General features: G+C 39.2%; 1 long non-coding RNA gene across 1 annotated transcript; it reads left to right on the top strand.

Moving 5' to 3' along the window:
* Positions 1-556: 556 nt before the first annotated feature.
* Positions 557-18,004, top strand: LOC122976490. Its single transcript, XR_006400945.1, has 4 exons — positions 557-653; positions 3,104-3,112; positions 12,736-12,741; positions 17,993-18,004. It is a non-coding gene; the product is annotated as an uncharacterized LOC122976490 (long non-coding RNA).
* Positions 18,005-25,151: the final 7,147 nt, after the last annotated feature.

The following is a 25,151-nucleotide window of genomic DNA, read 5'->3' as shown; positions in this document are numbered from 1 at the left end:
CTAAGACACAGATATTGTGCATTGTTTCAAGATGTAAGTAAGCACACTCAGGCTTCTCTAGAATAGAAAGTTGAGATTCTGATAAGAGAAGGTGACGGGAGGAAGACCAGATATTGTGAAGATTTTTCTTCCCTCTTGTTTGAAGAGAAAAGTAATCTGTGAACTGTAATCCTAATATTGATTTGTGTTTTTGATGGCCACATCAGACAAACAAACACACATGGACAAATGGACAAATGCTTGCTCTGTCTTCAGTTTTGCTCATCTCTGACTTTAAATGCACAATATGTAATTTCAGCCGCTAGGGGTCTCTAAATCAAAACAATAACAAAAGACGGAGTGTGATGACGGTGTGCAGTAGCAAGGGATCATGGGAGTTGTTGTCTTCGTTGTTAAATAACCAGCTTCACCAGGATTTGGATTACTCCAGTGTTCATCGTTCAGGATGCTTTTACCGGGAGCTGAATTGCCCATTGAGGTCTCGTCTTCTCTAGAACAAACAGACCCGGGAATTACAGGAAAAAACACTGAATAAAGCTGTGTCACCTAAAAAATCAGTGTTTCTCCAACGATGTACAATGACGACCGGACGTCCGGTACGGGCTGTTAGTCGAGCTGCCGCTAACACTTGTTCGGCTTATTTTTCTTATAACGTAAGTTATGAGAACAAATTAAATATGTCCAATTAAGAGATTGTTCCATAAAAAATATTGGAGAATAATTTAGTTGGAGAAAAATCGATTTGAAGAATGGACAACTTGTTGAATGACTTCAGAATTAAATCAGTAACTTTACTGTTTTTGTATCTTGACTGAGACAACACAAAAGCAGCATTCTCGAAAATAAAAACATGTCTTTGAAGAAGAATTGGCTTTCTTGTCGAGCTCATTGACTCAGTGCTACCATGGTGAAGACATGGAAAGCATCAAAGCAACATGGCTGTAATGCCAGTCTGACTGTGAGACAGATGAATTAAAAAAAAGCCTTGGCACAGCATCAGAAATCTCCCACGTCAGGCTGCAAATGTCAAGTGGACTTTCAATACGCTGCTCCATTTCCAATTTATTTCCATGTCATTAACTTAAATGCCAGACTGTAACATGTATGTGTGTATATTAGTGTGTGTGTGTGTGTGTGTGTGTGTGTGCTGTCAGCTCAAAGACTGACTCTCTGTCTCTTCCCATCATTCACCCTCAGCATGTCAGGTGCTTCTTCTGTACTTAAGTGTACTGACCTGAACTTTTACAAGAAGGATCAAAGAATGTCCTTCTTGTCAAAGAATGTCTTGGAAAACCAGGGATTACTTCAAGAGGCGTCTCAGTGACCATGCTCTCATATACACCTGCATTCACTATTGAAACACAATGCACATTCCAACCCGGTCAATGCACATTCCAACCCGGTATCACACCAAGACATATAATACACCCATCGGTCCACCATGTCAATGTCACATTTTGTCTCACTTAGGTGTGAAAAGTACACATGTGTATGTCAGGAACATTGTCTAATATGGCGCCTCTATCGGCAGTAATTGGCAGGACAATATAATTTGTCTGTGCTTTCCAAAACCGTTACACATCACTGTTAAAAAATAATGATTTTATGGTGTGACAGCACTGTGGTTAAGGTCTGGTTAGGTTTGGACAAAAAAACACTTGGTTAGAGTTTGGAAAAAATCATTGGATGGGGTTAAAATTATCACTTGAAACGTGACAACCGTCATCGTCATGGCCACAATAAACACCACAGCAATTATAATATTTAAAAAACTGTCCCAACTTGCGGTTGGAAGAGTAACACTCGTGGTTGGAAACAGGAAGTGAACAGCGGTCTCCTGCAGCTAAGTCCACTTATTGCCATCTATCTATCGAGCCATCAGCCCAGCCCACGTCCTCCTAATAAGGAAGTCACCTTATACAGTATAGACGTCATCTGAAGTGCTTCACTTCTCCGGGTCATAATTACTACAGCTGTTAGATGGAGTTGTTGGCATTGAGTTGACACACGTGTACTTTTCATGCTTGGGCGAGACAAAATGACACTGACACGGTATCCTCTAGTGGATCAGCGGGTGTAATTCATGCTTTGGCATGATACTGGGCTGGACATTCTCATATTCAATAAAATGTTTTATTTTATTTTATTCTATTTTAATGTAAAACATTCTGATGCATCAAAACCATATAAATAGTAATCCTTAACATTTTTATGAAATCAAATTCCTTTAGAGTTTTTTGAAAATTGTTTTCAGCATTTATTCTGCAAAAGCTATTCAATGTATTTACATTCAGCAATTATCTCTCTATATAATAATTTTATTTGTAGAGTGGATTCCACCATTCCGGACTGATTTTAGATCACCTAGCAAAGAGCGAAGGATTTTATCTTATTGATAACAGCCTCACAGTTTACTGTTCACTCTCTTTACAACATGTTAGAGCTGCTAATGCAAACAGAACATTCTACTACTGCTGCTTCACATTAAAAGTGTTCAGCTAGCGTAACACATCGCAACCTTTATTTCAAAGCAGCCACAGGAAATGCTATGTTTTGGTCAACGCGGTAAGCCCTGACTGTAATCCTCAGTTCATCAAAGATGAGTCTACAAACAACAGTGATTTTCTGTATTTCTTGCTTCAACAGAACAGTTTCAACTTTTGCAAAGTAGTAAAGAAACAAGAAGGAACAACAGTGAGCTGTCAGATGTAGAGCTGCCATTGTGGAAAACTGCTCGCCCCGTGTGCAGCCCTAGTTCAGGGTCTACACATGTTGTATTCTTAAAGGCAATACACAGTGGTGGAAGAAGTATCTAGAGCCTTTATATAACTAAAAGTACAAACATAACCATATAAAAATACTTTATTACAAGTAAAAGTCCTGCATGAAAAATTCTACTACAGTAAAAGTAAATAAGTATTATGAGCTTGATGTAGTTAAAGTATTGCAGTAAAGGTAGTGATTTGGTCCCTCTGACTGATATATTATTATAAATGACATCATTAGATTATTAATAGTGAAGCATCAGTGTTAGAGCAGCATGTTACTGTTGTAGCTGCTGGAGGTGGAGCTAGTTTCAACTACTTTATATACAATTAGCTAGTTTAGTCCAGTGGTTCCCAACCTAGGGATCGGGCCCTTCCAAAGGTCCACCAGATAAATCTGAGGGGTCATGAGATGATTAATGGGAGAGGAAAGAGGAAAAAACAAAGTTCTGATACACAAATCTTTTTTCAGTTTTTGGACTTTTTCTCTAATCTTTGATTTTTGCTGAAATATTGGATCATTTGAACATTTATTGAAATGAAAGCATGTGAGAAGTTTAGAGGGAAAAATTACTATTTGGTGGAGCTGCTAACAACTCATAGACATGTGAAATGTGACCCTGACTACACACTGCTTTTTGTAAGACATCAAAAGCCAAAAAGGTTGGAAACCACTGGTTTCATCTTTAACAATGTGTTGTATTTCAAAAGCTTGTTATATTATCCATTGTGTCAAATCTTCATCTGAAAAGTAACTAAAGCTGTCAAATAAATGTAGTGGAGTAGAAAATACAATATTTCCCTCTGAATGTAGTGGAGTGGAAGTATAAAGTAGCATCACATGGAAACACAAGTACCTCTAAATTGTACTTAAGTACAGTATTTGAGTAAATGTACTTAGTTACTTTACACCACTGGCAATAAACACTGTGCTGTCCTAGTGACCTACAAGCACTTTATGTTCCAGTCAGGCTTTGGTTGTCAGATCTGGATTTAGGTTTTAATTGGTCATTTTAATGCCTGATGGTTCCTTTATCTGTAAGTATTAGAAAAGTATGACTTATTGCAACCTATGACATGAGGAAAACACACATGGAAATAGTTAGGCTCTGTCAAAAGAAAAATGGAAATAATGCTTCTAACAACAAAGCTGTGTTATTTATTGTACATGTTATACCTTGTTTGCTAGTCAGCTAGTCACCAAGACATCCATTCTTTTAATTCTAGAGATCAAAGAGAGCATTCTAACTTTTACCATAATTACAGCTCATCTTCAATGACTGCATAGAGAAAGCAGCACGTTAGTAACAGCTGCATTCTCCAGCAGTGTTCAGTCATAGTACTGCCGTGCACTAAGATGCCTATTAAAAGCATTTACAGTCAAATACTAAATCAACGTAGTTATGTGTGTTAGTCAAAGGAGAATAGACTTGAAGCCTAAAAAGACACTTTGGGTGGCAGCTACACATCAGCCAAATCTCTGTCACACAGACAGCTTCACTGATTAAAATAGATGTTGACCAAAGGTTTTGGTCAAGGTCTCATTGATTTGAAAAAACACACTGGATGAGTCCACACAGGCCACAGTATTTTGCACATGCAGTGATGGCCTTTACAGACAAACATGTTTGACATGGGATAAATCATTACTGTTGTGATACAGTAATGTGTTGCTATGAGTTGTGGGTTTGGATGTCTTGTACTTAGCCTTGTGATTATTTAATCTTGTGAAAAAATGTGTGATAAATTCCTAGAGGACAGAAAACAAAATGTTTCATCTGCATCAAACTAAGCAGTGTTATCACTTAAACCCTGGTGTCACATCCTCTGTCATATGATTGACACAGAGGTCTGTGGGTGTGAAGGACAACTAAGATTAACAGTCCCTCTTTCTCTCTCACCTCTCACTGGTTTACTCAGATTGACTGTCCATCTTTTCTCCCCTCTCACCATCCCTTTCTGTTTCTTCTATGCACCATCTCTTTATTCCTCTCTTTCTTTGCCCTCCACTCGCCACGACTAGCTCAGGTGGATTAAGCCACCAAGGCCTGGATGGTTTAATTTCTTTTTCCTTTCTATTCTACTTCTCTTTCTTTTAATCTTTTTCCTGTTTCTTTCTGTCTGTATCTAGGCAGACTCACCCTTAAACCTCTGGCTGGTAGAGAGGAATTACAAGTCTTCCTCTCTTCACGTTCATCATCCCGAAACAACACAGGATTACGCTGCTCATTCATATGGACATAAAGGCCTATGCACATATCAAAGCCAAAACATATAATGCTCCTTTAAATACAAATTTAACTGTCCGCTCCAAGACGGCTAATCCCTACCTTCAGTCTTTGACTTCTTCTCTCGCTACTTGGCTCTTCCTCTGTCCAGGTTTAGCCAGGTGATTAAAAGGTCACATGACAGGCTTTTGCTTCTGTTTTTCCATGAAAAAGATTTAGAATAGTCTCACAAGTCAGCTGAATCTCTCAAGGTGATGGACAGGGAGAATGCTACTAGACAGGTCTTTGTGAAATCCAGGAAATATAGTAGTGTGGTAGTTTTGACCATAACCAGTCAGATAAAACAAATTACACTAATTAAATGCAAAGCCTCAATTTAATTCCTTAGTTAAGTCATATAAAGAGAGTTCTCACACACAAAATATGAAAGTTGCAACATAGTAATTTATATCTGACATAACTGATTTCACACAGCTCCCTCTGGAGACATTAAAAGCTTTGTACAGCTTTTTCATATATGTAGTAGTACTCCCCAGCACTAGTGAAATTGGTGGAGTTCCCATTTAATGTGTTTGAAAGTTCAGAAAGTACCAGCATAAAGCTGTTGCTCATTTCACAAAGAAAATGAAAAGTGTTAACACAGTTACTGGGGACAGGTAATTGCTTTTCAATATGATCTGATCATGTACAAGGCATCTGGGTAGTGTTGTGGTGGTGATATCAGTGGATGACATCCAACAGTGATCTATATTTCAAAACCTATGCCATAGCCGCTAACCCCTTGTGTCTGGTATAAATCCAGCTTAAGGTGTAGCCATAGACATAACTCTCCACATAGCATCAACAAGTAAAGAAGATTCAGTCCGATTAGATCTCCTACCTTCTATATGTGACCAATGATTTCCATTTATTATAGCATGCCTTCCAATCAATTTGCAGAAATTTGGAACTTGCTAAATATGCATAACAGCAAACATTGTTGCTTTTATTTTTGTGCAGTTATTACAGTGCATGGTGATACCCTCGCATTTAGGAACCTTTTAAACTTTGAAAGATTTTTAAAAAGTGAACACACATCACCTAATAACACTGAACATTTTGAATGGCATTTCTAGAGCAGGGAATAAAAATAATAATAATATATATACACTCTATCATGTCAAAGCCATCACAGCTCTGTCACACATTATTCCTCTGTCCAGTCTTTGTGTGTCAGTGGTTAGCTTATGAATTAAAAGCAGAAAAATAGACAGGAAAAATGCATCGGCCCTGTATGTGTTTGCAGTGTGTGTGTGTCTGTGTGTCTGTGTGAAACCACAGAGAGCATAAGGGCGCGAGAAAGCAAGAGGGAAAGAAAGATCACTAGTATTGATTTTCTTACTTTTAGTGTAGGTGAGAAGGCAGGCAGGGATTTACCTGGTGGGGAGAGAGCGAGAGAAAATGTTGTTAGAAAACAATGAACACACACTCATACAGAGGCAGGGCTTGTTGTGGGGTAAGGCAGTGACAGCTGAATTATGGATTTCTGTATTGTGGAGGACAGAGAGAGGGGGCAAGAGTCAGCTGGGCTTAGCTTTACAACCGCACTGTCAAACTGACACACACACACACACACACACACATACACACACACACACACACATACACCACAGAATTCCCTTTAAAGTCCCTACAATGTGTCAGTGTGTTTGTATCAGAGAGACAGAGGACCAGAGAGAGAGACCAGGAGCTTCTGAATATTTTCACTATCCCGGCTGAAAAGTGATGTATATGCAGATGCTTCTTGTCAGGCAGTAAACCACTAGGTGTCATGATGAATGGCAGACCGGAGTTATAAGGTGCTATCAAATAGTCATTATTTATTAAGAAGATTCCTAACTGAGCGAACTGACCTCAAATTGTCAGAGGGGCAGCCGTGATACGAGCTGATAGACTCCTCTAAAGGCTAAGAAAAAAATAAAAACAACAACTCCCATCCATCCTTTCATTTTCTAAAATGCTCAGCCTCCTTCGGGTTACAGGGGGCTAAGGCCTATCCCAGCATGCAGTGTGTGAGAGGCTAACACATACAGTACACATTCACTCTTGCATTCACACCTAAAGGCAATTTAGAATTTCCAATTCACCTGCATGTATGGATGAAACCCAGACACACATGGACAGAACATGGAAACTCCACTGAGGCCAGTGAGTTCAAGCCCTCTCCCCTCTACCCTTTTAAAAAGAAATGAGATACTGCAGTCCCACAATTCCTTGCTCCAAGTTTTGTCAATTTGCACATTTTATTCATCCAGTGAGTTTTATTTTATTTTATTTTTTTTAATTTAAGTAACATAAAATTCTATATTTAAGGATGTCTGGTGGCCTAGTGGTTCAGTTGCATACCATGTAACCATAACATACATGTAGACAGTGTGTATGAAAATGAAATCATGTGAAAGAAAAGGTTGATATCCTGCACTGAGTTTATAAGAGACACGTTTCAGTCCTTCCTCAGGCATGAGCTTTAAAGTTAAAATGTATGTAAAGCACTTTGAAACTGCTTTATGTATGAGTTGTGCTATATAAACAAATTTAACTGTCAGGGTGGTAGTGTTACACAATACTGTCAGATAGACTTAAATACAGAAATTAATACAGAAATTAAATGTGTACCTTGCCCTACTTAAAGTACTGTAATAAATTTATCAGCCATATCACACAATCATCTTTTATTCACAAAGAAAAAATTGTCACAATCAATGATTTAACAATCAATGAAATACTGCAAAGGAGGGCTAAGGCCAGTTTTAAATGGTTGAGGATATTCTTTTCATGGCACATCAGTCTATCAAAATGTTTATTTTTCTATCTGTAATTCATGCCAACTGCAGAACTTTTCTTCTTTGATGTCATTACTTTTCAATTCTCCACTGCTCTCCAGCAGTGACAGCACTTCCTCTTGCTCACCAGATGCCTAATATGACACAAGCATTGTGGCGGTCCTGTCAGAAACCTGTGTTTGAAATGTAAGAAGCCATCATTTTAAAGGGGAACTCCACTGATTTTACACATCAGCATGTGTTTCCAGGTGTTGGGGAGCGCTACTGCATATGTGAAAAAGTTGTATGAAGCCTTTTGTGTCTCCAGAGGGACCTGTGTGAAAGCTAATAAATTGTCTGATGTCATTTGAGTCAACGTCTGTTGGGGCTGAAAACTACAAGTTTGAAAAAAAATCTGGGGGTGTGGAGTTAGAAAGAAGTGAGGTTGTCATGAGCCGCTCCTAGCATTACACAACAGAACCTGTGCAGTCCATGGCTGTATTAAGAGAACTGGATATGACACTGCCACTCAGCCTTGCTCACAATTTCTCTCAGTGGCCACTCACGGTATTGCAGTGAAACAAGCCCATTTCCCCATAGATTCCCATTATAAAAGAGATGTCTAAAAAACTGTAGACAGGGCATGTCAAACTGCAAATAAGGTCAATTATTACTCCTTGTATTATGATTTTTTTTATTTTTATTTGTAAAGCTTTCTTCGAGCCTAGAAAAATGATTTTAAAATCAGTGAATGCAATGGTTAATAGGTGGAGTACTCCAGTGTTTCCCCTAGGTTGAGTGGTTTGGCCTGGTGGGGGGTGTTGTGGTTGTCAATATCGATTATTTATCTGTTTAGTGTCATCAGGTTAGGCTAACCCCCTTCACTTTTCCAGCTGTTGGGGAAACAACAGGCGTGACTTTTCATGGTCTTAACAAGCTGCAGCATTTATTAACTGACACACTGTAGTCTGTACTGTACATTTACCGCCAGACTGACAACTTACTGCTAACCTTTTCCTCTGCTCCACTCACATTCACATTTTTCTGCCACTCACTCTATCGCTTAACCACTCACTCACTTACGCTCTGCCCTATTCCTTAAAAGGAGTTATGCTACCTGCAGTTTCCCAGGCAACGACACAGATGTAAACTCACGTTTCGAGACAGCACTGCTCAGTGGCTCCCAAATGCTATTGATTTGCGAATGAACGGACATTTGGCGTTATTTTTGACATTTTAAAAAAATAGTTTTTGGCCTTGCAGGGGTTCTCGGTGGCCTGGCAGCCGACCAGCCCTGTACTATTATAGGGGAAACACTGTACTCTTTTAACAGATGGATGAAGCCAACAATGTAACATGTTCCATGTCTGAAAAGGGTTTAGCATATCAACCTTGCCTCATCTTCCACCATCAAAAACAGTGTTTCCCCTATAATAGTACAAGCCTTGCGGGCCCCCTAGGCCAGTGAGAACCCCCACCAAAAAAAATATTTTTTTTAATGCCACATATCCATTCATTCAGAAATCATTCGCTCTGTGCACCACTGTTCCGAAACATGAGTCAACCTCTGTGTTGTTGCCTGGGAAACTCTTGGTAGCGTAGCTCCTTTTAAGGAATAGGGCAGTGCATAATGTGTGTGCGTAGTGAGTGAGCGGTTAAGTGAGTGAGCAAGCAGCAGAAAAGTGATTGTGGATGAGAGCGGAGCAGAGGAAAAGGTTAGCAGTAAGTTGTCAATCGGGCAGTAAATGTACAGTACAAACTACAGTGTGTCAGTTAATAAATGCTGCAGCCTCTTAAGACCAAGAAAAGTCACATCTGTTATTTCCCCAACTGCTGGAAAAGTGAAGGGGGTTAGCTCCAAAGTTAGCAACAATGGGTTAGCCTGACCTGACAACTCTAAACAAAGTAACAGAGAATAGAGAAATGTGTGGCTGCTGAGTTTCCAGAGTTTTGCTCATTGCATCCATGCTTCCCATATTAAATTAGGAAAAAAGTGCATATAGAGTGCATATATAAAAGTGCATATAGATAGCGCATATAGTCTTTGTAAATTAAGTCAACCAATCAGAGATGTTTTGTTGGATGCAATTTAGAAATACAAAGTAACATAAAAACAACCTAAAATATACTGTTGTCACTTCTGAAAAATACTTCAGGGGCAACTTGAGACTGTTTATGACACCATCATCTTATTCAGAGTACAGTGCATATGTGTTTTTTGACCTACAGGCTATTGTCTTTAATTTGTCTTTTGTCCACTTTCTCTGTTGTAGCAACAATAATGTCTTAAAGAGCATTGCATTTCCATCTACTGTTAAATCTGTAAGAAAGGTGTTTGTATATATTTATCCACCTGTGTGTGTAAGTGTGTGTGTGTGTGTAGAGCAGCAGGATAGCAGTCTAAGTAGCCTAGGGATAAAGTGTGTGAGAAGAGATAAGGATAACACACAAACATTCTGTTGGATTAGACATATTACTCTGTTACCTTTAAACACACACGCAGCCACAAACACACACACATAAATACACAGCATGCCTGCACACCATGGAATTAGGCACAGCACACAATAAAATACACAAGTATATATACACACTTTTCAACTCTGCATTCAATTACCTTCAAACACTTGCACGTGCACGAACAAACGCACACACAGAAAATAATCTACAATATCCAACACTTTGCTTGATACTCCACAGAATCGTGTGTGTGTGTGTGAGTGAGTGAGTGAGTGAGCGAGAGAGAGAAAGAGAGAGCGAGCAGGTGTGTGAGTGTCCATGTAATTAATTCAGTGCATCTGCACATTAAGAAGCATGTGACAGTGCATGTGAGTGTATTTGAGGTAGACCTGGTGAGAGTATTGTGTGCATTTCTGTGTCTTTAGTTCTGTGTGTGTATGTATATGTGTGTAGTCCAACACTTATGTACTTGTATACATGTAACTTTACGTGGTTCACAAAGATGCAAAGACAAGGGGAGAGGAAAATAACACCAAACCTGAAGAGTCTAGCAAATAATGAGGTAAATATTGGACTGCAGGGCTGTTTGGAGGGTGCTGTTGTTTTGCAGAAGGTTGAAATGAAGCTGTGTTAGTTAAAGGTCCGATAAATGACATTGAGCCTCACTGGATGTCAGCAAACTACTATTTGAGTAATGGCGACCTGAGCAGTGAATGAAGTCACACTCCCTCTGTGTGTTGTTGTCTGAGCTTCTCTGTTCTTTGTTTTGGTAGCTGGTCCGGCTGCATGTGCATGTTAGTGCAAGTGAGTCCCTCCGTGTCCTTCACGTCCGTTTCCAAGATGGCAGCTGCGTCACAAACTTTCTCAAATTACAGCTAAACAGTAATATATTTCTGAAAACATTTAAGGTGAGAAATAGGAATTGCACTAACAGAATCTTGATCCATATTTGATCAGCACTGCCTAGTTTGACAATTTGATCTGAGTTTCGTGAGCTGTCAGTTGTTCTTTTTTTCCCCCAACTTTATTGAGTAAAAAACACACACATTTGTTTTATTCTGAGATGTTGGTGCTATAGTGCGACATCTAGTGGCTGAATGTCATATGTTGCAACTTTAACTCACTGTAGGAACACATCCAGGACGTAATTCCCATTGGTGAGGGGGGTGACATATCCCCCCTCACTTTTCAAATTCCTATTTTCTTGGAGTCCAGCCACCATAATCCACTTTACTTTTGGTAAATGACCAAGCAGTCAAATAAAAAAAAACAAACATTAAACTGGATCAAAACAACCCCTTGTCTTGAGTGGCTTACTGGGTAACATTAACCCAGTGTTTTCTAGTGTGTGTCTGATTATATGTAATTTTGAGTTACTAATATAATATGTTTTTAAAATACCATATTCATAACATTTATATACTTATTTATTGGTAGAATGTTGGGGTAATAGGTCATGTCTGTGATTGGCTGGTGTAAAGTGATTTGTGGCAGAGCTGTGACTAGCTTGTTGTTGCTGTATCATGTGAGTCATGCCATAGCTCTGATTGGCTGGTGATTAAACAGTTGTATCTCAGGTTGAAGTTGTGATTGGCTGGTTGTTGGTGCAGCTCTCCTGACTGTAGACCAAATGAGGTGTCACATACATCCAACACCAGTAACACCCAGTCTCAAGAATGTGGGTTTGGTTTCAGAATTGGGGTAACAGGGGGACAATGAGGTTAGAGCTTAGATTAATCTAGCAAAAAACAAATTATTAGAAAATCAGTTATTGTGCTGAAAGTAGCAAGAAAAATATTATATTATAAAAAATATTGCACTAACCCTACTTAAAATTGTATTTAATTTCCTTGATCTGATAATTTATGAAAAATAATGTTGTATTTCCATCTTAACTAAAAAGAGCACTGTCCTTCATTGCCTTATCTTATGTTGATATTTAATAAGCATCTTTCTTTTTCTTCTTTAAGGCTGTATACAAACCAAAGGACCTTTCCCCTGTACTTGCCAAGGTCTCTGTTTTTTGTAGCATGTACACATGCGTCACACCATTACAGTGATCACACATTTGCAGGACAACTTGTTTGTTTTTCAAAGACAGTTGTGAGCTATAGTAGATGACGTTGTCAAGGTCAACACTGGTACCAATTCAACAATGTGTTACGAGATGGGCTGACAACATCACGAACTGTAAAAGAATCAAGCCAGTCTACTTGTACTCAACAAAATATCCATTTTGCTGTCTCAAGGTCAAAACCATGCTCACAATATTGTGTTTGAAAGAAACGAGACTGAGACTAAAGCTTACTAGTGGCCCCTAGAGGCTGCAGTTTTTATTACATCCACACTATACAAAGGAGTCATAAAAATAAACTGCATAATGACAAATTTGCTTTCATAGCCTCATCAGCAGTGGGGCTAAATGTAGTAACTTATCTTCTCATGAGACAAAGTATCTCTTGCATTGTCTACTTGGAAGAGGACTTTGTCATGGACCAAAGTGTTGTTAGTAAGAAATTCTGTCCTGACTGTAGTGCTAGAAGAAAGGTCATTGGGTCACGAATATCATTGTGTATAATCTTCTGGAGACCACAAATATCTAAATGACATTTCATGGTCGGCAGTTGTAGAGATATTTTGCTGTGGACCAAAGTGCTGAACAAATGGGTCAATAAGTTGACCAAAGCCTGAAAGCATGTTTAAGGCGGATTTTTCTACCACAGAAGCTGGACATCATGCAGTCAACCATCCTTCTATTTATCCATTCTCTAAATGGCTTATTCTACTGAGGGTGGCAGGGGGCTGAAGCCTATCCCCGATCACATTGGGCAAGAGGCAGGGTACACCATGGACAGGTCACCAGCCTATCATAGAACCAACATGTATGGACAAACGCAGTCACACTTGGGGACAATTTGGAGTTACCAATCCACCTGACCTGCATGACCTGCTTGGATTGTGGGAGGAAACCTGGAGGAAGCCCAAACAAACTAGGGGATAACATGTTAACTCCACACAAAGAGGCTGCAACGGGTTCAAACCCAGGACTTTCTTGCTGTGAGGCAACCGTTCTAACCACTGAGCCACCATGACCCCATTCAGGGACTAATGAATATCAAGAAAGTATCAAGGTTCATTGTTTGTGATCTGGAACTTGGAGGTTGATAACACAGCATGACGGTGGTACTGATTGAAAAAGTAATTCTACAACAGAAAGGCTCAAATGGGTGATTTAGATTCTAAAGATTTACATAACTTTTCCATCAGTGATGAAAGGCTTAAAACAGTCTTCAGTAAAGAGAGGAACGATTATCATAGTATTATATGTTTAGATTGCATTTATGTCTAATTATGAATATTACCACAAAACTCCAGCAGAAAAAACAGAAGCAATATTTGTGTATGATCAGATGTTTTGCCAGTTTTTTTTCTGCACTACAGGTGAAGTAAAGAAAATCAAAATTTTAGTGTATCTATGGATTCTCTAAGAAAGGACAAAGAAAACCTATACGTTATTACTTCTACCTATATATTATTACTACAGTAAAACTAAAGCCGAAAAGGGACCAAGCTCCAACAAACCATTTTACAGACTAATGCAGACAGCTGTGACTAAATACATTACACTTGGTGTTCAGCGCGGGTTAAAATCATCACATATTGGCCTGTCGATTGCTTATGTGTGTGTGTGTGTGTGTGTGTGTGTGTGTGTGTGTGTGTGTGTGTGTGTAAAGCAGACAGAGACATCTCCCCGTCGGCTCATTGTTGTGTGTGTGACAGCACCTTTTGTACAGAATGGCGTCGGACGCTACTCACAAAATAAAAGGGTCAGGCAGGGAGTGGAGAAAGAGAGAAAGATTAGAGTCCGAATAATTTCCACAGGCAGGGAGAAAAGAGAATATGAAGACAATAACAACTAGGTGGAAAAGAGTGAACTGCACTGAGTAAGACACACACACACACACACACACACACACACACACACACAGACAGCCAGTATGATGCCTTCTTTTGATGAAGAATAGAGTGAGAGAGATGTTTATATGAATAGATGGTGATATAATCACAGCATCTATTACTGGACACTATTCTTCTGTGCTCCTGAAAATATCAGTGTTTTCAATACACCTTTTACTGTAATTGAGTCAGTTTAGCTGTGAAACACAACAAATACAATTTGTTAAAGAACCTTCTTTATACAACAGCTGTTAAGACAAATTTCCGCTCTCATATTTGATCTCACTTCTATTGTGTGAGATGTTTTTAGGTTGCAGCCTCAGATCCCTGTTCATGAATGAGTGTGTGTTCTAGAGAATTTGCATAATTGGCCCTCAATGATTATATAACTCTAGCCATCCTCTTGCTCCTGATCGATGAGTTCACAAACTGAAGCCCTGCTTTCAGAGATCAATACACCAAAGCTCACTTAACAGTGCCAATAGTGGAATTACAGCTCCTGCTATGGGGATAGAATCATTTAGACAAGAGGGGATAAAATGATCTGTAATTCAAGATACACATGAATATAAAAAAGAGGTAGGAGGAGATACAAATCCCTCAACCTGAAGTAAAAGGTACATCTATTACAGTCAGTATAGAGTACAGTCACCATATTGGGGCGGCCTGATTGTACAGGGAAAAAAACTCACCCACCGCCACAGGGAGCTAGGTTTGATTCCTGGCAGCAGAGATTCCTTGGCCTGAATGGACACTATTGGTGTTCACAGATGACAAGCTGGTCAGGGATCATGTCCTTGTCAAAGAACTAATGACACCAACTGGTCTGTATATACTCTGCCCAGGTCTATAGTGTGAGTTACCAGCAATAAAGAGTAGAAATGCGGTAGAAGTTTGACATTCAACATCAGGAAAAAAAATAGAAAAATAAAAAAGTAAACATACTGACTTCCTTGCTCTCTCTTACCTATTTGATTATACCATTGTTTCTATGTATATTTTGGTCACTTTTGAGATAACAAATAGTACAAAACATTTATGTGCAGAGAAAGCTAGGTAGGGTAAGGTAATAAAGTTAAGTGCTTCTATTGTGTACTGCCTCACCAACAAGCTTTTGTACTCCAAACAATTGGAGTGGTACAATTCCACTTTTTTAAAGAAAAAAAGACTACATTAAATAAAGTGTACCGACCTACATTAGTGCCTTATTTCTATGGATGTTGGACATTTTTATGAGACAAAAACTGAAGATACCCTGTGCACAGCAGTGCTTCTCTCCTGGGTGCCAATTGTGCAGGGTAAATCATAGTAACAAAAAAACAATATTTCAGCACACACCAGGATACTAGAGTGAACATTTTATTATTTTATTAATGGATTACATCAAAACAAAAGGAGCGAACTATGCGTTTCGCATGTTGCTTCATAAGATTTGCTCTGTGCTTGATTGCCATCAGGTGTGCCTTTAAAAGAATTGATTCTCAGCTAATAAGCACCTGATTATTTAAAGGCACAGAGCGAATCTGATGAAGCAAAATGCAAAACACGTAGTTCACTCCTTTTGTTTTAATGTAATCCATTAATATAATACTTATCTGACACAGGGCAGATAGTGTCCAAGCTACTTGTCTGAACTTCTGTGTTGAAGTGACTATCAATAGTTTTATTTCAACATTGCACACAGCAAGGCCTTTATTTTTTTAAGAGCAAGCAGTACAATGAGTTTCCACCAGGTTTTGGGGTTCAATTAAATGGAACACTAACCCCAAATATGCTGACTGGCACCATGTCCAATGGGATTTTAACAGTGATGAGTGGTGTAAAAAATGGCTGAAAATATCAGTGGTACTATGTTAGAAAATAAAATTATGACTATTTACACAGTATCCAAGTTAACTGCTTTGTGTGATACTGTCCTGCTCTAATTTTGTGCTTTACTTCATAGCAAACTATTTCCTTGTGTACATTTGGTCTGAAAAACAGAGAGGAGGGTGGTGAAAACTGTTGAGATAAAACCTGATAAAACAGATCAAAAAAGTGAACTAAAAACAGTTAACAACTATTTACAGATTCAGAGGTGGGTGTTGATTCTCAGTGGGATCGACATCACTAGAGACCCATTCACATTGTAGGGTATCATTTGATTCAGTTAGTGTTAATATGAAAAATATCCAGTAATAAGATTTAAACTCAAATGTGAACAGAAAAGATACATTTTTTTTCTGAAAATGTTAACATATTTTTTAGGGAATTAATTGCATGTTTATAGTGACATTCCACAACAAAAAAATAAACCAAATTCCAAATACATATATTCACAGAGAAGGCCATGGAGGATTTTTCTTAAAACTTTTTATGCTTTTAAGAGCAAATAGTTTTCCAAAAGACAAAGGTGCAACGAACATGCCACACACCATTTACACCATAAAAGCTTGTTTGTTCCCTCAGCACTGTGACACAGGGTCACAGCAGTTAAAAAAGACAGGATAGGCCAACAGGGGATTGATAGAGTTTCCTCACAATATCACCGAACCAAACTGTATGTGCTAATGAATTCTTGTTTAAGTGAATATCTTTTATTTTCATCTTCACTGTGGTGCAGACACCTTTGCAAATTTCTCTCTTAGGTTTCACCTGTACACACACACACAAACATTCAGTACCAAGGTAAGCTTCAAATAAGTGAATTGTTTTGTGGTGGAAAGGTATTTCTTAAGTCATCTCTCTGAAGTAGACATAAGAGGAAGCTTGTAATATTCCTCAAAGATGTGCAGCAAAGGAGAATCAGTTGACTGCCATGCTGTGTGTGTGCGGGTGTGTGTGTGAGCAGGAGAGGTGTCCTTGAATGGCTGGATGGTGAGATAGAGGGCATTTGTTTGAACAGCCAAGAAACAGAGGAGGTGACACAGAGGGGGGTTGGATACACCGGGGCCAGTAATAGGGGAGGTGTTTGTGTGTAATGTAAGTAGACTCCAGATGATGAGGCATGATGTGTATATTAGAGACTGTAAGGGAGTGAAAGATGATGATGAAGAGAGAGATAAAAGAGGTTGAAAGAAAGGAAAAAAGTGGGAGGAGGGAAGAGAGAGTGTGAGAGATAAACATGTGGAGGGGGGCAGAGAGACAAAGAGAGAGATGAAAGCAGAGATGGAGGGCAGATGATGAGGCCCCTTCGATGAAGATGACATACCCGAACAGATGCCAGCTGTTCCACTGTGCGTGTGTGTGTGAGACAGAGTGTGTGTGTGAGTGTATGCAATCATCCTCATGCTGTTATGAGCTCATTACAGGAACAGATCTGGAAAGATTGGTGATGATGATAGAGATGATGGAAATGATGATGATAATAATGATGATGGTAACATGATGATCATAACAACAATATCTGCCAATCTCAGCCTGGATTCACTCTGATGCAGTAGACTTTTTTAGATTAAAAGACTGCAGTACAGATGATGCAGCACTGATCTTGTGTATTAATAAACACTAATGAATCAATTTCAAATTTGTTTCAGATTCTTGGTACTATTAGAGTAAACAAATTAGACCATGGCTCTAACAATATGTAGACCACAGTTGGGTTAGTGTTACTCCTGATTACAAGGTTTATATTTCCCATTAACCTTGTTGCTTCTCTGCTATCCTCAGCTTTAATTAAGAAGATAAACATGTTGAAAGTGATCTAGCATCTACAATACGCGTTTTTAACATGTGAAACACCATTGCATACGTAAAAATCATAGACTGTATAAAAATATGGACGTAGTTACCGTGATGCCAGCCGTTGGTTTCTGAAGAGCGGTTTTGAAGCTCAAAGTGAGCCACTGCGGCTGTTGCCATCTTGGCAGTACATGATGCTGCCTAACTCCCAGCCAATCAAAAATGGGCAAACAGGCGGGCCGCATGGCTGAAACAAGCCACCTAGCGGCTGGCAGACCTGTCACTCAACGAAGCCATGTCCTTTATTATGCATAACTTTATGGCTTAAAAAAATTTAAATGGGTGAGTTATAAAAAAATTCACCCCCCGTACAGTTGTCATGAAAGGGGAACTTAGCTAGAGACCAAAACCGTTTTTTTTGTTCAAGGAACTGCAGTTTTTGGCACTTCCATATTGGCTTCATTTTACAGCCCCAGAGGTTGCCGCTAGGTAAAAATTAAAATATAATGAGTTTCTTGGTAACATGGGTTTCTCAAGCACTCTTAGCTCTCTCCTTCTTTTAGCGACTTTTCTCACTAATCCCACAGTTGTTAGTTAGCAATGGCTTCTCTCTCTCCCTCTCACTATCCTGCTCTCTGTTGCTTGGTGTGTCACGTTCAGCTATTCCTCTGCCTCCTCTAGTGATAATAGTACGTGTAATAAATATAGTTTATTTGCAGTGTTAGAGGCGAGGCTCAGTGAATTGGAAGTGCGGCTTCACACCATGGAAAACCAATCCTTAGCTAATGTAGTTAGCCAGCCCCCAGTAGCCGGTGCAGGCCGGCGTAGCTCCTTCTCCCCCAGTAGTTCCTGAACAGCTGGGAAGCCAGGATGGCTGGGTGAGTGTCCGAAGGAAGCACAACCCTAAGCAGAAGTCCACGGTTCACCACCAACTAGTTCATGTTTCTAACGGGTTCTCCCCACTCAGTGACACACTCCATAGTGAGAAACGTTAGCGACAGCGACACCAGTGGACACAGTCTAATGTATTCCTGGGGCCAGAGCAGGTGACACTGAATGAAATTTAAAACTGCTGGCTAAGGATAAGCATAAATATGGTACAATCGTTATTCACATTGGCGGGAATGACTCCCAATTACACCAATCGGAGGTCACTAAAATTAATGTTAAGTCAGTGTGTACATATGCAAGACATATGTTTGACATGTGTAGCCACATGTCATCATTCAATGGCTGTAGAGGTGGTGTCCAGCAAATGATGTGGGCTTTATAGACAATTGACAGACTTTCTGGGGAATACCTGGTCTGATTAGGAGAGACGGCATACATCCCACTTTGGATGGAGCTGCTCTCATATCTAGAAATATGGCTGAGTTTATTTGCAGACCAAAACCATGACCACCCAGAGTTGAGACTAGGAGGCAGAGCTGCAGTCCTACATGCAACAGAACAGTTACCCACCCAAAGTAAACAGCAGAGGATTCATTCATAAAAATCTAATAAAAATTAATACCACCACTGCAATAGTACAACAAAATAGGAGAATTAAATATGGACTCTTAAACATTAGATCTCTGTCATCTAAAGCCTTATTAATAAATGATCTAATCTCAGATTATCATCTTGATTTATTTTGTTTTACTGAAACCTGGCTGTGTCATGAAGAATATGTTAGCTTCAGTGTTTCCTCTAGGTTGACTGCTTTGGAGCAGCGGCAGCAGGGGGATATGCGAGGTCATATGAAAAACTCACAACACTCATCAGCCAGACATTTCTCCGTTCTCTGTTAAAGAGCAGCTTAGATTGACACTAAAATGAGAATTGTTGGTCCACCTTAAAAATCAGTCAACCTTAAGTGAGCCTGGTCAAGTTAGGCTAATGTGTTGTTCCTAACTTCGGGGCTAACCCCCTTTAATAGACGAGTATTTTCTTTGTCTTGAGGAGCTACAGCATTTATTAGTTGAAACACTGTAGCCTATATTATACATTTACTGCCAGATTGAAACCTTACTGCGAACCTTTTCCTCTGCTTTGCTCGCGTTCATGTCACATTTCTGCCACTCACTCTCTGTGCTCACTCAACTCCACATGGTCATTCACACACACACACACACACACACGTGTGCGCACTACCCTATTCCTTAATGGCACTACGCTACTCTCGTACCTTTCACATAGATGTCCTTTGAAGAACGAAGAGAGGGAGGATGACTCAAAACAATTCCACAATAACGTAGAGTGTTATTGTGCTCGCACAGTGTGTGAGTGAAAATCATTAGTAGCCTGTTGATATTAATGATCGTCTGAAATTTTAGCAGCAGCGCTCTTTAATTTTGCAGTGGTGGTGCGCCACAGCTGAATGAATATAGGGGAAACACTGAACCTAAATGAATCCACTTCCCCCAGTCATATTAATACTCACATTCCTCGAGACACTGGTTGAGGAGGTGGAGTTGCACTTGTCTTAGTCTCTCTCACCTAACCTCGAAAACTTTACAGCCAATTCTATTTGTTATAGTGTACCGTCCTCCTGTACTCAGAATTTTTATCTGAATTCTCAGATTTTTTATCAAACTTAGTCCTTAGTACAGATAAAGTAATTATAGTAGGTGACTTTAATATTCATGTGGACGTTGATAGTGACAGTCTCAGCACTGCGTTTATCTCATTATTAGACTCAACTGGCTTCTCTCAGTGTGTAAATAAACCCACTCACTGTCTTAACCACACCCTTGACCTTGCTCTGACGTATGGCATCAAAATTGAACATTTAATAGTTTTTCCACAAAATTCTATTCTATCAGATCATTACTTAATAACTTTTGAATTCCTATTACTGGATTACATGCCATTAGAGAAATACGTCATCACTAGATGTCTATCTGATAGTACTGTGGCTAAATTTAAGGAAGCAATTCCATCAGCACTGAATTCAGTGCCATGTCTCAATACTACAGAGGACTCTAATGCTAACTTTAGTCCCTCCAAAATCGATAATCTTGTTGATAGTGCTGCAGGCTCATTGTGAATGACACTCAACTCCATCGCTCCTTTAAAAAAGAAGACAGTAAAACAAAAGAAATCCCTAGTATAACTCCCAAACCCACAAATTAAAGCAAACATTGCAAAAAGGATGTGGTGTTCCACCAAACTAGATGAGTCTTGCTAGGGACCATATTATGAAATCTCACTTTTTCAGTGCTTGTTTGTATGTATATGGGTCTCTGATGTGCTTGTGAAATAAGACCACCCAGTCAGTTTGGTGTGGGCTGGTTTGTTCTGTACTCTGATTCAACAAGCCATTCAGATTTGATGCCCCTTCTTATGTCACATAGGGTAAAACTAGGCTAAATTAAGCTTAGGGTGAAAAATTTGTGCGTATCGTGGAGCGACTGGGGGACAGAGCCACTGCTTGGTGACAGGCGGCTGCTGAGCCCCTGGCGAGCTCTGCAGGAAAGAGCCAGCTGGTGAGCAGAGCTGAAGAGTCCTGCGTCGCTGTTGCTGCAGCTGCTGTCTCATCTTCTGGAGGAATAAACACATGATCCTGCTCTGATCCAGAGCAGTTTACCAGCAGCAGAAAACTTTTGGGATTAAGTTGATTTGTCTTCAGTCTTGCCTCTCAACCTAACTGGAGCTAAGCTAACACTGTAGTCACACATCACTTCAGCTGCTGTCATCAATAATAAACACCTTAAATGCTGTTGAGTTTATATAATTTTAAAGTTACACCATATGTAGATATCCATTTTTATGAACAATAATGCCACTGCTGTATTTATGTCTTTAGATGACGTTATTTTGAGTGTGGATGGAGCAGCTACAATGTTAGCATAGCTCTGATCAATCTAAACTCCATTCAGCTTGTTGTCTTGCAGACAGACCTGACAAAGAATGAATTCAGGCTTTTTACAAATCGACTTCATGATATAGTTATTTCAGCATCCTTTTGATCTGTTTATTGCAATTAAATTACGACAAAATCTAAGTTTATTTACACTCAAACTGGCTGCTCTGACCAGGGCTATTTAGACAGGATGAGAAGACTGCTGTAGTGCTTGATCCTTGTGGCATTTTAACCAAAGCATGTCAGATACATTTTATAAGACCCCAGGGAACTGTGTTGACATGTGGAAAAGGGGTATAATATAGCTCCTTTAAAACATATAGGAAGGCCATCTATAATGCCAGTGCTGCCTATTACTCATCATTAATAGAGGACAATAAAAACAGCCCTAGGTTCCTTTTCAGCACTTTGGCCACGCTGACAGCGTCATAACTCTATTGATCCATGTATTCCTATAGGTCTCAGTAGTAACAACTTCATGAGCTTTTTTAATGATAAAATTATAGGTATTAGAGACAAATTCATCACCTCCTGCCCTCAACAGGCACTGGTTTATCCACAAACAGTGTAACCTTAGAAACAGCTGTAAAACCTGATATATATTTAGACTGTTTTTCTCAGATCAATCTTCCTGAAACTACAATGATTTGTTCATCTAAACCACCAACGTGTATCTTAGACCCCATCCCAACTAGGCTGCTTAAGGAAGTCTTACCCTTAGTTAGCACTTCTTTACTAGATATGATCAATCTGTCTTTAGTAACAGGCTATGTACCACAGTCCTTTAAAGTAGCTGTAATTAAACCTCCTTAAAAAGCCTACTCTTGATTTATGCATTTTAGCCAACTACAGACCTATATCTAATCTTCCCTTTCTCTCTAAAATTCTTGAGAAAGCAGTCGCCAATCAGTTGTGTGACTTTCTACATAACAATAGTTTATGTGAGGTGCATCATAGCACTGGACTTTAAGTCCTATTTATCAGATCAATTTCAGTTTGTACACGTTAACAATGAATCTTCCATATACGCAAAAGTTAGACATGGAGTTCCACAAGGTTCTGTGCTTGGACCAATACTATTCAGCTAATAAATGCTTCATTTAGGTAATATTATTTATTAGGAAACATTGTTATGCAGATGATATCCAGCTATATTTATCAATGAAGCCAGATGAAACCAATCAGTTAACTAAACTCCAAGCATGCTTTAAGGATATAAAGACCTAGATGCAATTTTCTGCTAATAAACTCAGACAAAACTGTTGTCTATTGCGCATCTCAGAAACACATTATCTAATGATATAGCTACTCTGGATGGCATTTACTTGGCCTCCAGCACCACCGTAAGGATTCTGGGAGTTATCTTTGATCAAGATATGTCCTTCAACTCCCACATAAAACAAATTTCAAGGACTGCATTTTTTCACCTACATAAAGTTGCAAAAAACTAGTGCATGCATCTGTTACTTCTAGGCTAGATTATTGCACTTCCTTATTATCAGGCTGTCCCAACAAGTCTCTAAAGACTCTCCAGCTGCTCCAGAATGCAGCTGCTTGCATACTGACAAAAACTAGGAAAAGAGATCATATCTCTCTCATTTTAGCTTCTCTGCATTGGCTCCCTGTGAAATCTAGAATAGAATTTAAAATCCTTCTCACCTACAAAGTCCTTGAAGGTCAGACACCATCTTATCTTAAAGAGCTCATAGTACTCTATTATCACATATGTGCCTATATGTCTGAATGTCTGAAAAGTCTGACAGCCACATGTGCCTATATGTGAATTTATCATGTGAGTGGCAATTTCAATGTGTGTGCTTTTTCCAAACAAGATGGCAGTTTTGAGCTTTCACATTATTGTTGAGTGAGAGCAATACAAATTCAGCCAGAGTCTAAACAGAATCCTAAAACCGACTTCAACAATGAAACTTTGATTGATTTGAAATTTTAAGCAACTAAACACTTATGACATAATTCATTAATCTGACCATCCTCTATAGTTGCACAAGTAAAACATCTTCAAAGCATGCAGACTTTGATATTTTTTCTTTTCCCTGGATCAAAGAGTCTTGTTCATTTTGCCTTCTTTATTTTTACAAATTCTACAAATATATGATTGACATAAGTGTAATACAAGATGACTTAATTATACCTTTCCTGGATTCCTTTGATTAGCTCCCATGAAACGTAATCTCTGATACCGTGGAGAAGTGACGTTAATTGGATGGGAATGCATCTCACATCTGAGAGGTTTACTCAGTAGAAAACTGAACTGATGAACTTAATCAGTGGGAATGTATTCTTGTTATCTGACAACTTTTTGATTAACTTTTTCTCAAACAAAACCTAAAGTATACTGCTTGGTTTGCTTTGTCACTCTAAAGTGTGAATTCTTTGTGATGGTCTAGATTGCAAATTCAGTTTTCAAAAAAAAAAGAAGAAAAAAAGAGTCTATAACCAAGCAAGTGGCTCTGTGAGGCTGTACTGAGCTTAATGCTAATGTTATCATCCTACCATACTCACATGGTATTTGTCAGTGTTTCCGCTGGTAACATTTTGGCGTTTTATCGCAAATGTAATTTCATCCCAAAATGAGCGCCAAAATTGCACTGCGCTGCCTAATATGCATAAATACAGCCTCAGCTGCGCCTCTCTTCCCATGTCAGCACAAATGCGCTCATGGTGCCAGAAAATGACCAAACAGGCACAGACACACAAAAAGTTGACTTGTGCCTCAGGAAAACTGCATAAAGACTGCGTTTGGACCAGTGCTGGCCTTGCACATGCAGGAAAATAGGGCCCTTAATGTGCAGTTTAGTTTGCAGCATCTACTTCATCCACAGAAACATGTTTTTCACTTTGTAATAAGTACAAAACTATTCAAAATAATCCCATTTCACAACAGAGGTTACCCTATTGAATGTATTGAATCTGATTTACTAAATTCAAGGCCTTCCATGTGGCTGTGTTGATAAATATATAAAATACAGTCTTTACTGCTGCTGTGTTATTTTCCTGGCTAAAAGTCTCACTCATGCTGTTTTATGTTACCTCATTTTCACAAACTCTTCAGTATCAAAATTGGTTTTCTATGTCATTATAACTGGCCTTAAAAACTGTCGGACTCAACTTGATGCAACTTGCCGACACCCTGAAGCCAACAGGTGAGCTTATTGACCCGTGAAAAGCTGCCTGTCAATACCAACAAACACCAGAGGCTCACAGGCTAGAGGGGTGAGATTAGATGAAAACCTAACAAGTGACTTTCTTGTAGCTGACATGTCTAACTCTGCCCATACTTGGGATTTAAACAAAGGGGGAGATGGGAAGGAGAGACATAAGATAGTGAAGATAATGACAGTCTCTCAAGCTCACACATCTCCTAGGACACAGTAGGACAAACAGAAAGATAAGCAGACTGACAAGTGAGTATAAC

This window comes from Thunnus albacares, chromosome 3 (assembly GCF_914725855.1).
Source record: "Thunnus albacares chromosome 3, fThuAlb1.1, whole genome shotgun sequence".
Taxonomy (NCBI): Eukaryota; Metazoa; Chordata; class Actinopteri; order Scombriformes; family Scombridae; genus Thunnus; species Thunnus albacares.
The sequence above is the reverse complement of the archived record's forward strand: the minus strand, read 5'-3'. Positions and strand labels throughout refer to the sequence as shown.